General features: G+C 36.8%; 1 protein-coding gene across 1 annotated transcript in view; it reads right to left on the bottom strand.

The window, feature by feature from the left end:
- TMEM132D (transmembrane protein 132D) overlaps positions 1-15,291 on the bottom strand; it is a 270,775-nt gene that overhangs the window by 143,830 nt on the left and 111,654 nt on the right. The window lies entirely within an intron of this gene.

The raw sequence follows: 15,291 nt of genomic DNA, 5'->3' as shown, positions 1-15,291 counted from the left end.
AGGATACAGCAAAGTGGAACCTTTACCGAACTCCAAATCCAGACAACCTTATTTTTGACAAAGGGCCCTTGCAACATTACAATACACTGTCAATTGTTATGCACTGAAGCCAGGTCTGCACTACAGAGGCAAGATTTTCTAGAAATTACATAAGCACGAAAAAGAAGCAGCTCCATGAGGATGGAGCAAGTAGAAGCTCGTTTCTTATAGAGCTGTCTCATGGTTGATTGACTCTTGCATCCAAGAAAGTACAAACTCTTATTGAAGATTTTTCCATAATTTGCTGTTGATAAGAACACAGCTGCCTGGGGACTCTCTAATATCTTTTTTCCTCTACTGCTTGTGTATTTTCATGAAACATATAAAAAAATAACCGTATCTGAGTCAGCTATGCTGCTGTCAATTTAAAACACACATGCACAGGCAGCATGGTAGCATAAGGCTCATTTCCTCGGAAAACCTGGCAAAAATCCCCCTATTTCCCCCAAAGAAAAAACAATGAAATCAGGAAAAATTGACCCAGCTATAGTCACTTGCTTTATTCACTTCATTAAAAATGACAAATGTAATCTTGAGTTAGCACATGTATAGTACTGCTAGCTGTATTTATGACATAAATAAGCATAAATTCTTTACTTTGGAAAAAAAAAAACATCATACACCTATTATTAGGGATGGATCTGCACAGCATGCTAAGGTACTTGAATATATATTTGCCTGTTGACATCTTTCTAAAATAGGAGGAATATTATAATGTTAAAAATAGAAAGCATGAATATCGTTGATGTATAAACAAAAAAGAAAGTAATATCCACAGAGTACAGAAACAGTATGTAAATGAAGACCTTACGTAGCTACAGAAAAGAGCTCTTTTTTTAGGAGAGAAAAGCTTGAAAAATTAACTTGACATCTTTATGCACATTTATTGAGATGTGGCTAGCACAGCACAAATTTCAGGTGAATTTAATCTACAATATATTGAAATTGTAATCACCTAATAATGCATACATATATGTGACTTAATTTGAATGATTTATTAGTCATAGAAATAATTCTTAAGGCTTGATATGCAGCTGTACTAATTTCTTTTCAAATTTCTACCTGGGCCTCCGGGGGGGGGAAAGCGGCAAAAGTTGTATGCACTTCTTTGGAACTACATCACATTTTTCTCTTGAAAGTTTCTGGAGTTTTCCAAATCCTCACAGCTCTAGGCTCAAGTTTTGTTGAAGACTGGGGGAATTCAAGCTGCTTATGGTCAGTGCCTTCACATCTACTTAATACCTCTCAGAGCAACCCTTTGCAATGACAATCGCTTCTACTGTAACAAAAAAGATACAGATTGTTGCATACCTACAATAATGTTAAATCCTTCCCAAGTACTATCCATAGAAAATCAAAAGCATTAAATTATTGTCTTAATTCTTCTTTCTAAGTCTCTACTATGTAAGACCTCCCTCTGCATTCCTTTTCTCCAGTTAACACCTTTCTCTAAAGTAACAGCACCCTTTAACAGAGCACATGACTCTGTTAACTTTAATGTCTTAGTTTTGTGACAATTAAGAGATATTCAGCAGAATAAATTAAAACTTGACATAGTAGACAGTTTGAGGTGTCCTTTAATCTTTTGGATGATTTTAAAAGTTCAGCGGGTTATTTCATTTAGAGATCAGACCAAAGCAACTCTCTCCTCTCCCTCCTCCTTTTCCTCTTGTAAAATAACTGTGACAGCCTGGAGAAATATTGTCTATCTTGGTTCCAGCCACTGTCCTGAAGGTGTAAAACTATAGATGAGTTCAATACAGCTTGTTTCATTGCTAATTTCAGAGGGCCTGTAGAGCTTCTTGTTCCCCTGGCTTAACAGACAAATTGACTTTCTAATTTTAGAACAGGAGAGTTCTGCATGCTCACAGACCAAATATGCTACTTTTCTGATGGATTTAAGTACAGATTTTTGCTTCTTAAAACCATAGCATCCGAGTGACTTAGAATTTGCCATGAAAAGTGGTATTTAGGAATGCTGCCCCACAGCCAGATGTTTAAACAACAATCTTCAGATTGCTTGTTCCTGGGAGATAACTGTTTAAAATCGCTCTGGTTAACCTTCCCTACAGCATGCCACACTGTAGCTGGTAATTGTCCTGATTTTAGAGAAAGACAGGAGGCAGGTCTTAACAGCCTATCTACTTTCACTGCAAGATTAGTGCCTCACAGCTTGGCCATGAGGTTCCTGCATGCTGCGGTACTGAACCTGACACCCACCCGTAGCATCATTAACCCTCCTGTCCTACCAGGAAAGCAGCGTTCCCTTCCTCCCCGCTAACCTACTGCCCAATTTCCCTCTTTGGCAGTGTTCTGGCAATGCTTTGTTAGCTCCCAGTATACATTTGCCCTGATAACGTCCCACCTGTGAGTCAGCTCTGCAGAAAAGGTAAAGACAGTAAGAGAAAACCAAACAAATGCTGAAACACATACAGTTTTATTCTGCTCGCAGGTAAGTGAATGGCTACATATCTGCCTTATTTCCCAGGAATCCCTCTCTTTGGCACATCAGCTAAAAGGAAGGCTCTAAAAGGTGGGAAAGGCAGATCATCCATAGCTCCAATACTACAGGACTAGGCAACCTGACCAAACAACACAGTATTAACGTCCATCGGTAAAATATTTCAGCTGTTACTACCAGAACTTTTAGCAGGATTTACAGACTAATCTAACTGGCAATATAGGGGAGGAAAAAAACAAAAAAAAAGGCATTTATTAAAACTACATTAAAAAAATGTTAGGGTTGCAAATCAAGCAATGTAATTTAGCCCTTCCTGTGTTTGCATTGCAAGGATCTCCATAATACACATATTGCTTTTTCTCTCCGTCTTCATCTAAATATTTGCTTTTGTTACTCTGCCCCTGGCACAATTCCTCCTTTTCCACTTTCAAAAGTTCCATTTATTGTATTTTTTTTGTTATGGAAAAATGAATACTCAGACTCTCAAGTGAAATGAGGACAAGAGCATCATCTTTCACCCCAGCCAGCAGATCTATATACACAGGATTGTGCTTGCCAGTAAATAATTCCCCTACCTAAGAGTTGTTTTCACCTGTCTGATAATTGTGCATTCTTTTATAACTTAATTCTTCTATAATTTCTATGTTTCTGACAGAAGCATCTGGATTATCATTAGCAGTTCATTAGGACTTTCTCAATGTGTTTACAAGTTGTGATTATAATTGTAGAGTTAAATCTTTATTTGTGGTTTATCCAAGAAGCGGAAGCAGCATTTCTTTTCATAAACAAGATTAATCCCGTAAACCCCTGAACAGGAGATATTTTGCTAGAGAGTTACATAAGCATAATGAGAGTGCCAAAACTAGAAACCTGAAGTAAAGAGCAAAAATACTGCTTTTACAAAGCAATTGCTGATTCCCACCATCTCAAGGGCTTGATCAGAAGCCTACATTTCTGAAAATGTGCATTTATCCCCATGCACTAGAGACAGCTAAATCTTTGATCATTTGCTGCTTAGAGCCACTGCAAACAAGATTTATTTTCATGTCGTTTATGAGGACAAAGTCTTGATTTTTTAATAAATAGTAATTTTTCATCAGGACATTGTAATTCTCTTTGAGACTCTTAAGGACTAAGTCAGGGCTTTATCTCACTAAAATATATAAAACAAATGTAGAATACACCCACAACCCCTCTCTTTCACAGAGTTCTTGGTATTGAATGTGCATAAAATGAAACCTGATTCAATCTATTAGAACTGAAAAAGAATTGCAATATAGACAGTATGTATGCACTGAGTGTGTATGTGTATCTCTAACGTAAAATAGAGATATCAGTGAGAGCATGGGAAAATATTATTTTGTGGGTTTGATAGCTACAAAAATAATTAAGACTATTCAAAATTATTTGTTTCACAGTCCTCCCTTTGGTAGCTAACAACCTTGCCAAAATGAAGCTACTCAGATACAAATTTTCATGTCAGGGATGTGTCTAGATTTAAACTTTTGGGGAAAACCAAGTTAAAATTGTAGCCATTTAGCCATGTGCAGTAGAATTTAGGAAAACAGCATTTTCTGTTCATATTAAAAGATGTTTATAACCGGAAAGAAACATTTAAAAAAATAGAAGAACATTATTATGTTGTTTATGCTTTCAGGTGAGGACTCAAAAATTGGCAAGGGACGTATCATTTGGATATTTGGATAAACTTTGGATTTTGCATCCAAAACACAAACCTGCACTTTGTTTTCCCTATAAAAATCTGCCCACATTCTCCCAAACCGTAAATCTCGGGGCGGGGCGAAGTTATTTTGAAAAACACATCATATAGAAACTTGTCAGAGTTTGTCTGCCAAGTTCTTCTCTGCCCATAATCCTATGGAAAAAATACCATGTGTTCATGTAAGAAAGACTGTTTTTAATGAATATGCATGAAAGATTAATTCTAAGATGTCCTAATTTCTGCAGCTTTTGAAAGCTTCTCTGTTAAGGATGTTGACAAATGCATAATGTATGTACAACATATAGAAAGCATTGTACATACATTATATTTATTAATTCTGTGATAATCCTAATATTTTATTATAGTCTTTTTTTTTGTCCTTTTCTATTTCTTTCGCTTTTTTTGCCTTAACTACTTCACACAAAGATCTGCATGTGTCTGTAAGAAAATTAATTGCTTCAACAATTAACAGGAAAATGCATCTCAGAGGAAATACTTCATAATCAATCTGTTTCCAGGTACAATATTTGCCACTTAGGAATAGATTAATTGGATTGAAAATTATTCAAGCTAATTATTTTCTTTCTAGTATAAGATTAAATGTAAGATTCAAATAAACTGAAAATGAAGAAGTTCCACTCAGCACTTTACATTCTGAGCTCACAGTGGTATGCCATGTACAATACAGTCCTATTTTCTAAGATGCTGCTCGTTCTGCAACTAGGGCTTGCTGAATGAGCATGTGGCACTGCATCGCAGTCAAGTTGGCCCATTTATCTCCACATGGCACTACTCTGTGCCACACAGACGTATATTTCTTGATCTCTTGGTGTGGCGGCCTTCATCTTTAATATGGGATAAGAGCACATCTGCACTTGTCAATGCTGCTATAAACAAACCTACGGAGACTGTGGTGCATTAAGGTATAGATGAAATGGGAATTATATAAATATCAGAAACAGATGCTTTGGGATTGATTTTACAGTTGATTTAGACAGGCTGTGTAAGAAATAGAAGAATCAAGTAATATAGTCTCACTTTCAGCAGTATAAATTGAATAGCTATCCTGTTCCACAGTCCCCATGCTGATGTTCACAAAACCAGGATTTAGGAAAGCTTCCAGTGACAAAAGACTTTAAAAAAAGATAATGTCTTGTCAACTTCGAAGGTAATTCTACAAGCGTTTCAGCTAAAGCTGAGGAAAAGGCAGGCATGGGTTCTTGCAATATGCCAGAGAAAAATTTCTGTCAGGAAAGGATGGAGACAGTAGCCATCCATTCAGCTAATTGCATGTTTGAATATTAGCTTTAGGTACTCCCTGAAACTAAGAATAATATTAAACACATTTACATAAATGCAGGCTATCCCTCAACTACCACCCTGACAATGAATTTCAACCACAGAGAGATCACAGCTGACCGATCCCTTCATCTTCTTTGTATCGTCAACATGAGTGCAGAATAAGTGGTAGAGAGGCTCTTTATCAAACAGTTACACTTCCTAGTGGATTGTGACTTTGAATCATGACCAGCCTAGGCCGGTCTTGTATCAAAGGCAAAATAACAGAGCTGTCAGTTACTCCAATTGTAAAGTGTACCTAAAATGAAATCATCTTTATACTTCTTGCATGGAAAAACTCTCAGGGTTCCTGACTAACAAATGGAAATGTGCTCTGTAATGATTCCTGTACTTTTCCAAAGAATCATGCAACAAGCCAATCCTCCTGGTTCCCTTATTTGCCATAGAAGGTATAGCCTGGTTCCCCACTCCTACACAGTCTAAAATGTAGTTTTGTCTAACTTCTTATGTAACATCTTCTCTATGCATTCCTATGCTCAATTTTATGTCAAACTATCATACGTAAAACACATGATTCATAAACTTACACAATGAGGATGGATCTCAAATTGAAAGATTCAGACTTTAACAGAGGTGGAAATTGAAAGTGTATTGAACATAAAAACAGCTCTATATAACACTGAAAATTTATACTCCAGATTACACCTTAGGCTGCAAAACATTTGCAGAAGATGGAGTGTGTTGGTAGAGGTGGAAGTACTGCTTGTTGTTGCAGATTACCATGCAGGGGGAGGAATGAATCACATTACACACTGCTTTCATGTAACCCAAAATATCCAGTGATCACACAGACAGCTCTGCCTATGGAATCTTACACCTCAGTTTTCCGTCCTGTTGCTGATTTTTACGTGTGTGTGTGTGTGTATGTATGGTGGAATCAATGATGTCCACAAAGACAAGGCATCCTATTATCCTAACAAAGCCCAATTTCTTCTATTGGTATGGAAGTCAATAGAAACTCTTCAAAAAGAGGTCTAAGACACACTACCAGTTCTAGAGAACTCTATAGAAACTCCTGGGAGGGAAGGTTTTTCCTGACTAGAAAAAAAAAGAAAGCAGGCTTTGGTGCAAGTTGACTCTCAAGAGACTACTAACACACAAGGAGAAGATCTCCATTTAACTCCTGCTCTGTCACACTTCCCACATGACCCAGGGCAAGTTATTAAGGCTTGTGCAGTTATAGGGGGTTGTAAAACAACACACCACTGACTTTTGCATTGTCTGAGTGCTTAGGTCAGTGCAGCTCCCTGCTCAGCGTATCGATGTATATGGAGCTCATCCTAAGCTTAGCTGTGTAACCCCATTTCACTGCATGCACATACACCCTAACAGGTGGTGATGCGTATTAGTGTCAGAACCGTCCTTAAAGTCTAGCCCATGTCTCTCTGTGCCTCTATGCAGCTGGGGCAGCAGCCCTATCTTACCCCATTAGAGGTGGTTAAAAGGCCAAGAGCTGACCAAGGTGAAATAATTAGAGGATGAGTTATAACTGCCTCATCAGTTCATATAAACCACCCATAGATCTTTAATACTGCAATCCTAGCTTGTTCATGTCATCAGTAAATGTATACATTAAGAGTTGAAGCTGTAAAATAACTCAAATGCCCAGTGAACTTCAGCCTTGTACTTGCAGTTGGAATTTACTTAGGATTAGTTTTACGATTTATATGGATGGTGGATTGTACTACATAATTCTGTTAACCTTCTGATCCGCACTGTGCTGTATGTTGACTTATCTGTGATACCTAGATTTAATGACTTTTTTCATCCAAAAAATGGGAATCCCCATGCTTCAACAGCAAGAGGCATATTTTCAGCCTCAGCTATATTTTAAGTCATCCGCTCTCTCAGTAATTAGTAGTACTTCTTACAAGATTTCCTCCAAGGAAAAGAAAATCAACAGCACCATTAGAGCTACTTTCACAAGACACACTTTTTCATTTAATAATAGATTTTTAATAGACAGGAGATTACTCACTTGCTCTCTCTTTTGTAATAGGTAGCACACTGTTTTTGTCCCACTGGAATTGTTATTTTGAGCCTTGGGGCTACTAAAGGTTTAAGGACTACAGCGCTAAGTACCACAAAGAGCAAGCATGATGATGATGAATCCTTAAGGTTCTTAAGGGACATCGTTCCTCCTCAAGTTTAAAATTATATTTATCACACTGGATAACACCAGGGTAAAAACAAAGACACTAAATATGCATGAGGTTATCCAGACTGTTGGAAATGTCCCTTAGCTACTTCAACACAATACAGAAATAAAGGCATCTCCTCTACAAGGAAGGTGGCAGAAATACCCTTTAAACACCTGCATATCACTGAAGGAGAAAGAGAGGAGAGAGGACAAAAAACCCCAATGTATCTGTGAATGATTTGCCCTCTCTGTAACTGACTTCAGTCAGCAAATTACTTAGGCCTAGATTGTTTCCCTCAAATTATTTGATTCCCAGTTCTGCATGCCAAGAACTCTCAATGAAAGGGGATTAAACACCTAACGTTATTTGTTGTTCACAGATTTTACAGAGGCAGATCATTTAATCTGAACAATTACAGTATCTTCAGAAGACTCCCTCTAGACAATTCCTGGCATTTTAGCAAAGTCATGCTGATCATTGTGCTATAGAACCTCATTTTATAGACGGTACTATATATCAAAGAAAACAAGCCTAATTACAAGCACGTCATAGACTGCTTTGTGTCTTGAGAACTTCCTGAAATGCCAAAAATGTAACTCTGCCTGCTCCCATGTAAGCATTATAATACAGTCTCTAGTAACATGAGCACAGGAATCATCAGAATTTCTCCCAGGACTTCTCAGGTTCATCCAACAAACCTCCACCTTTTGAGCTATCACAATAACTGTTGATGATAGCATACCTTTTCTCAAATTCCTAGCTAAGCTCATGAGCAAGGGAATACCGAGTACCTGTTATACATTCAATTTTGGTATCATTAGGGAACCTCACATGTGCAGTACTTATTGGATCCTTGCTTTCCATGATTACTTCTGTACATAAAATAAAAATCAATAAAATTCAGTCCAAAAATACAAAGGGGATAAACCCCCCCTGCTTTCAGACGTCCTAGGACAGGAAATTAAATTCATCCTTCCTTACAAGCATGCTTCCTGCAGCCAAAATTCCTTCTGTTCAAAGCTCTACCCTGGGGTCACAGCTGAAACAAGTTGGGAGAGGTTATCCTGATGCTAGCATATGTGAAACATGGAACTGGTCCAACTCAAATTAAGAAACATTTTCTCAGGTTGTCTTCTGCTGTGACATTGTAGAGGATACAGAATTTCTTTCCAGGGTTTCTGGATATACAAAGGTGGATGGCCTGTAATGGACAGAAGCGTTGGATAAGGCGTCTACACTGAAGATGGTGGACAGTCTGTGAACAGCCACTGGCCTGTGACCAGTCAGGCGATTAGGACAGCAGTCTGCAGTCACTACTGTCTGTAATTATTCATTGGACTTATTTTCCACCTGGGATAGACTGTCACAAAAGCAGAGCCAAATATAATAATGCGCTAGAAAATGACCACAGATTCTAGGACAAATTAGGCCTAGCGCAAAACCCTCTCAAATTAACATGATGTCTTTATCAGTTTATTGTATTTTCTCCCACTTTTTATCATTATTCCTACACATGCAATGAGAGCTGACAGTTGATAACTCCAGCTCTCCCTGGGGTCTGTAGTGAGCTGGCATAAATGTGACAGTGATCCCAACTCCCTGCTTCAAGAATTCAAGTCCTGGAAAACCTGCAGACCCTGAGCTGCCACTGAAAAAAGTGGCCCCTGTCCCTGATCCCTTTTGACCCCACTGCAACCTCTAGAAGCTAAGGGTGCAATATGTACTAGGTCAAAGTGGCTAGTAACTAAAGCTTCAACTACTCTTTTCAGTTACTTCTAGGGAGGGCGGGAGCAGTAAAGATCAGGAGAAAACAGTCACCATATCAATGTATTATGGAAACATGCAGTGCTTTTCAAGGATATTCTTCACCTTGCACTGCTAAAACCATATAAATCAACAATCAGCTGCACTGCAGTAAATCCTGCCTCTGCCCTAAAACTTTTTGGCATATTTTTATTCATTGCACTTGACCACAAAGTTCAATAAAAGCCCTTATACTATCTCTGTGCTTATCATGTACCCTTCTAAAGAGGTAGTGCCTGACTTTCTCCCATTCAGCACAAAAAATCCTACAGGTGATGGAGGTATAAAAAGGTACGGGCACTACTGATAATCTCCTTTACTTCCCTGACTATTCAGTCCTGTTGTGAACTGTTAAGCCACGTCAAGTTACATTTCAGTGGTACTTCACCATTTCCATCAGGAGATAGTAAATGCTATATAACTGTATGTTATTATTTCAAAAGGATAATCCCTGAATGAGGGAATTATATTTTATTTTATTTTTCTGAACTGCTTCAAAAGACAGCGTCAGGAATTCGATGCTAATTGTCATTTTTCCCGTTTCCAATAACATTAGGCTCACAAACAAAAGAACACAGGAGTAGCCTTCCTCTTTAAGGAGAGCCCTAAAATTCAGCTGAGATTAAAGGGAATCTTCTTCATAATGACAGCTGAATTGCCCTGTGGTATCTCCTTCATGTAAACGTCAGAGATATAGGAACACAGTCCACCTCTATGATGCCAGAAGGCTATCTACATGCCTTTGAAGTGCTTTCCCACACTCTTTTTGTTTTTAGATGAATGAGTCTCTTTCAAACAAATGGGTGAAAGTGTTGGCTAATAATGCCTTTATCTAATAGTTGTTGGTTAATATTTCATCCTTCTTTGGATTTGTTTCAAGATGATAACCATAAACCTTTTTTCTGGTATATTAGCACTGAGTAGGATGCTAGAGAGACATTCTCCATTTCTTGATAAATAAAATAGTTTTCTTTTTAAAAAATGAAAAACATGGTCAATATGTAAAAAAATTATGCACGGTCCATACAAATTTATTTTGCCTCAACATCTCAAAAGATTCTCTCTCAGAGGGCACATTTAAATTTTAAAATGAGAAATAGAAGCTTGTGACTAAATGCTTTCAAAGGGTGGAATGTAGACATGACTTCTGAGATGTTTAGTACTTTCACGTCATCACAACATATAAACTCTTAGAAGCCTGGAAGTTTCAAATAACACAGGAAGGCAAAAGAAAAACCCAAATGGTACACAGTAGGAAACTCTAAAGCTACCCAGGATAAATATGTTTACAGCTAATCATTACCCATATGCCTCGGAAGTATAAATGGAGTTAAACTCTGGTATTTCAGAATCAAATTAACATATTATATCTGCCTGATAATACATAACTTAACGTATTATATCAGCATCAGTGATGCTGAGTGAATAGCCAGTTTTTTAGGGCTGAATAATTATTCTCAGAAAGTAATTTTGGAACCACATAAAAGATACCTCTCTTCTTCCTTCCCTCCTGCCCACCCACTCCAAAATAAAAACAGTATTAAAAGGAACAGGAAAATCTTTTGCTCAGAATTCACATATCACTTCGTACTTTGAAGAAGAAAAAAACAAACAAATAATCTCTTGGGTTGCCATAAAAATACCCAAACATACACCGTAACCCAACCCTTTACCCACTCCGCCCATCCAGCTTTTTTAATATCATATTTTAATATAACCCATCTGAAAGCATGTATGATTTCTAAAGTCTTTTTCTTGCTTTTGTTTCATCATGATAAACTGAAGTAATGTGATTCACACATGATGTGATGGGACAAAATACACTGGAAATTCTTTTTGCTACATCATGCATCTTTTCTGTAATTCCATTGGGTAGAAAATTTTCTTTCCAAGCAATAATATACCTCTAGCTGATAAAGTCATACGAGCACATGAATAGCAAGGGAAAAAAAAATAATGGTGATCTTAAACAAAAAACTCCTTTTATGAAGCATTTTGATGAACACTAGCAAGAGACATAATGTAATTATTGTGGCTATTAGGCTGTTATTTATGTCAAATTTGTTGCTTTTGTTGCTTCAGAAATATTTTAGGATTATAGAACTCTTGAGAGTCTATCAAATGTACTGGCAGATGCAACAAGTAAGAGAATGAGGCAATAACTCACTGCTGTTACAACATGAAAACTAAATGTTAAATAACTAGATCTGAAAATGAGAAATATAGGGCACTAAGGATAAGATATAAATGTAATAAAGTATCGTGTAGGAAAATCAAAGGCAATGCTGCCATATGTTTTCCTGTGGCCTGTTATTATCTAATATCAAGTTAATTTCTTGTATGATAAAAGTGTTAAGAAAATTAAGCATTTAAATATGGTATCATGAAAAAAATGAGTCATGCAGGAACAAATGAAGGCTATAGCGCAGAAAATACTGTCAATTGTCTCTTAATGTGTCAATATTATCACAGACTGATTCAGTCACTCATAGTTCAAAATGAAGATAAGTTTCTCTACTAACAGTAGGACCAGCCCAGCTTCTGGTTTCAGGTAGCGTAAGCCAATAAATCCTTCGATGCTACAGAACTTAACCCAAAAGTACAAGTGGAAAGGTATCAGAAGAAATGCTACCTTTGTAACGTTTCCAACAATAACAATAGAGAAACGGAAATTACTGAGCAAAGCTTATCCATGATATAGTTCAAACACATTTGGAGATAAAGCATTAAATGGTCATATCCAGACATTAAGGTCCTACTCAGAGATGGCCAAGCTTTGTCTACAATTATTTTGCATTTGCTTGGATCAATGGCCTCAGTCCTGCCATAAGCACAGAGAACAATAATGTATTCTCCAACAGAATAACAAACATTTGTACCCAAAAATATGAACATGAATAAAATATTCTAAGAGGGTCATGACACCCATTATTATCGTATCAGAACATCTTGCTTAGTGTCTCCAAAGCAGCTATGGATACAAGAAAGTGCTATCAATCGTGTTTTGCAGTAGAGGAAAATCCAATAAATCCGCATCTTTAGCCACCGCAATAATTTTCCAACCCCATCCCACCTGGCATGCTTCCAGTCCAACAGGAAGCATGGCAGAAGAACAGACAGGAATACAGAACTTCCACTTTTGCTTATTCTTCTTCTCAATCATCACTAGCACAGCAGAGATGCTCACTTTCAGGTACAATGAGAAACAGCAGTAACCCAAGAAAACATTCCAAAAATGCAGAACTCCTTTAATCTCATCTTTCTATTCTATTCACTTCATTACAGGAGGAATTAAGAAAAAGAGAGACCAGGCAGCTTTCAAAGGAAAGAAGTAAAGATGACACATATTAGGATGTATCTCCCTGATTTAATCAGTGTTTAAGTGTTTCCCAAGTCACATTTCTGAGTCACTGATTAGTTCCCATCACACCATTTTCTATTGGTTTTTTAGTCATCTGCATGACAATAGAGATGGAAGATAGATGATTCACAAAGAAGAACAGAAGTGCCGTACAGATGCTACAAGTAGTAAGCCCATCTAATAATCTCATGGGTCAGGATTTAGAGTGTTACAAAATTATTATTGCCCAAGAATGAAATCAGAAGAATTGGGGAGAACTTTATAATTGCTTCACCATTAATCTGGAACACTGTCACAAGCCCATAATAAGCAAGGCACTGAGAACTTCAAATCATATTTGACAGATGGGCTTAATTAGTTATTCTCACACAGACTCATAATATTTGCTGTTAATATTCAGTCTAAAACACCCTGCTGGCTGTGATAATATTTATATGTTAATCCTGTTACCATAAGCTTTCAGCGCCAAAACCTCTCCAAATAAAATGACTGATATATTTCAAACTTCCATAAATAAATGCTCAGGCATCCTGGTTAAGTTTGTCACTTGCACAAGTGCCTCCTTAATCCGCGAAATTACACCTGTCACAGTAAGTTAGCTTTATTAACACTATTTTCTGATCCATGTAAAACTATCAGAAACACAAAGGCATTGAATCTTCAGTTAATTAACATTGCCACCTTTGCATTCATGTGATCAGATCTCTGGTTTTTAAGAGTAATTAAACAATATGCAAACGGAGTTTGTCGAATTTCTAAATAAACTATGGAGGCAAACAATTTGGTAAGAGACATCAATATTTAGCTGTTATCCATTGTACATATTTAGTGACATCAAACATGTTTAGATAAGGAAAAAAGTGTTTCCCCCAAAACATTGAACACACTCTCTTCCCCCATATAATGCTTGATCTTACTTCTTAAAATGAATAGCAAACCAGATATGACTAAATTTAATGAGGAAAATAACATACTGAATAATATATTGAAAATATTTCGCATTTGTTTACAAAAAATGAGGAAGAAGTTCTCAAAAGTGAAAAAAACACAAAATCTCAACTGAGAACTCAGATGGAATAAGTCAAACCAGAAGTTATATAAGATTTACACATATACCTTGTCTTCACTTGATTTTCTTTCCAGTAAAATCTAATATGTATATGTACTCACGTTTCTTTTAATAAATGTGAAGCAATGCTTATACTCGGCATGTGAAAGTACACAGAATCCACAACCACTGCATGAAAGGTGACATAATTTATTTTTTTGTGTACAAGGGGTCATTTTGAAGGCTTGCCGCTGAATGATGAATAGTAAAGGGAAGTAAGTTGCCAAGCTTCAATTCTCCCACGAGGTTGCATTATATTTTCCTGATGAGGAAGAGAAATCAGGCAAATGCACTGTATGGATCCAACAAGATAAAGTGTGATGGAAAACTCATCGTTGAAATAATCTTTGATTTTGATCCAATGCCCATTTCAGTCAATGAAAATAGTCACACTGTCTTCAAACAGCTTTGAACTGGGGTTTTAAAGAATGTGTCTGACAGATCATGCTAGACAGTAGGAAGTTCTGATCTTGGCATATATACACATTGCTTCTTTGACCAATAAAATTCAGTCAGGTACAAGACAATATATGGTTTAGATGAGAAAATTCAGGATACTATAGCAGAGAAATTGTGTAGAATCTGAGTTATAATAAAGAGAAAGTGCTTTATGTTATGATTATGACGGGAAATTCTTCCCTTCCTTTTTTTCATATACCCAGTTTGCAAAGACAAGAAACTTCCTAGTTATTAAGCTCAGACAGTATTTATTTAAAAATTCTAAACCACATAATAAATCCCCAAAGCCTATAAGATTTTGTAAAATTTCAGAGAACAGCAGAGAACTTCCATGTTATATGGCAAGTTTTCTAACAGCAATGCCAAACACAATACATTGCTGGCAGTCAGATCCTTATAAATATGCACTTGACATACACTTCCATAAAAAATGAACAAGCAGCAGCAAATGATATAAAAATGTATTCATTAAAGCAATCAGTTGTGATTAGAAAAGGGACATCCACCTGCCAGATGAAGGCTGTTTAAGACAGGTAGGTCAGTGTCCTATGTAAGTTGTTGTACAATGGGAATGGAAAATAGAAAATCTATTCCCTTCTGCAGATTAAAAATTCATATAAATCTCACCAACAAAAATGTGGGTTTGATACCAGGAGTATGTTTTAGTTTCCTTTGGATTAAAAAAAAAAAAAAAAAATCACCAAAAAACCCCCAAGCAAAAATAAAAAACCCAACCAAGAAACCCCACCACAAACAGCCCTGTAACTACCCCCTGCTATAATGGCTGGCAGCAAATAATTTGAAGAGATTTAACCAGTCACAACTGAATTCTAAGAT

This window comes from Haliaeetus leucocephalus, unplaced genomic scaffold, assembly GCF_000737465.1.
Source record: "Haliaeetus leucocephalus isolate CR32 unplaced genomic scaffold, Haliaeetus_leucocephalus-4.0 Scaffold802, whole genome shotgun sequence".
NCBI classification, from domain to species: Eukaryota; Metazoa; Chordata; class Aves; order Accipitriformes; family Accipitridae; genus Haliaeetus; species Haliaeetus leucocephalus.
The sequence above is the reverse complement of the archived record's forward strand: the minus strand, read 5'-3'. Positions and strand labels throughout refer to the sequence as shown.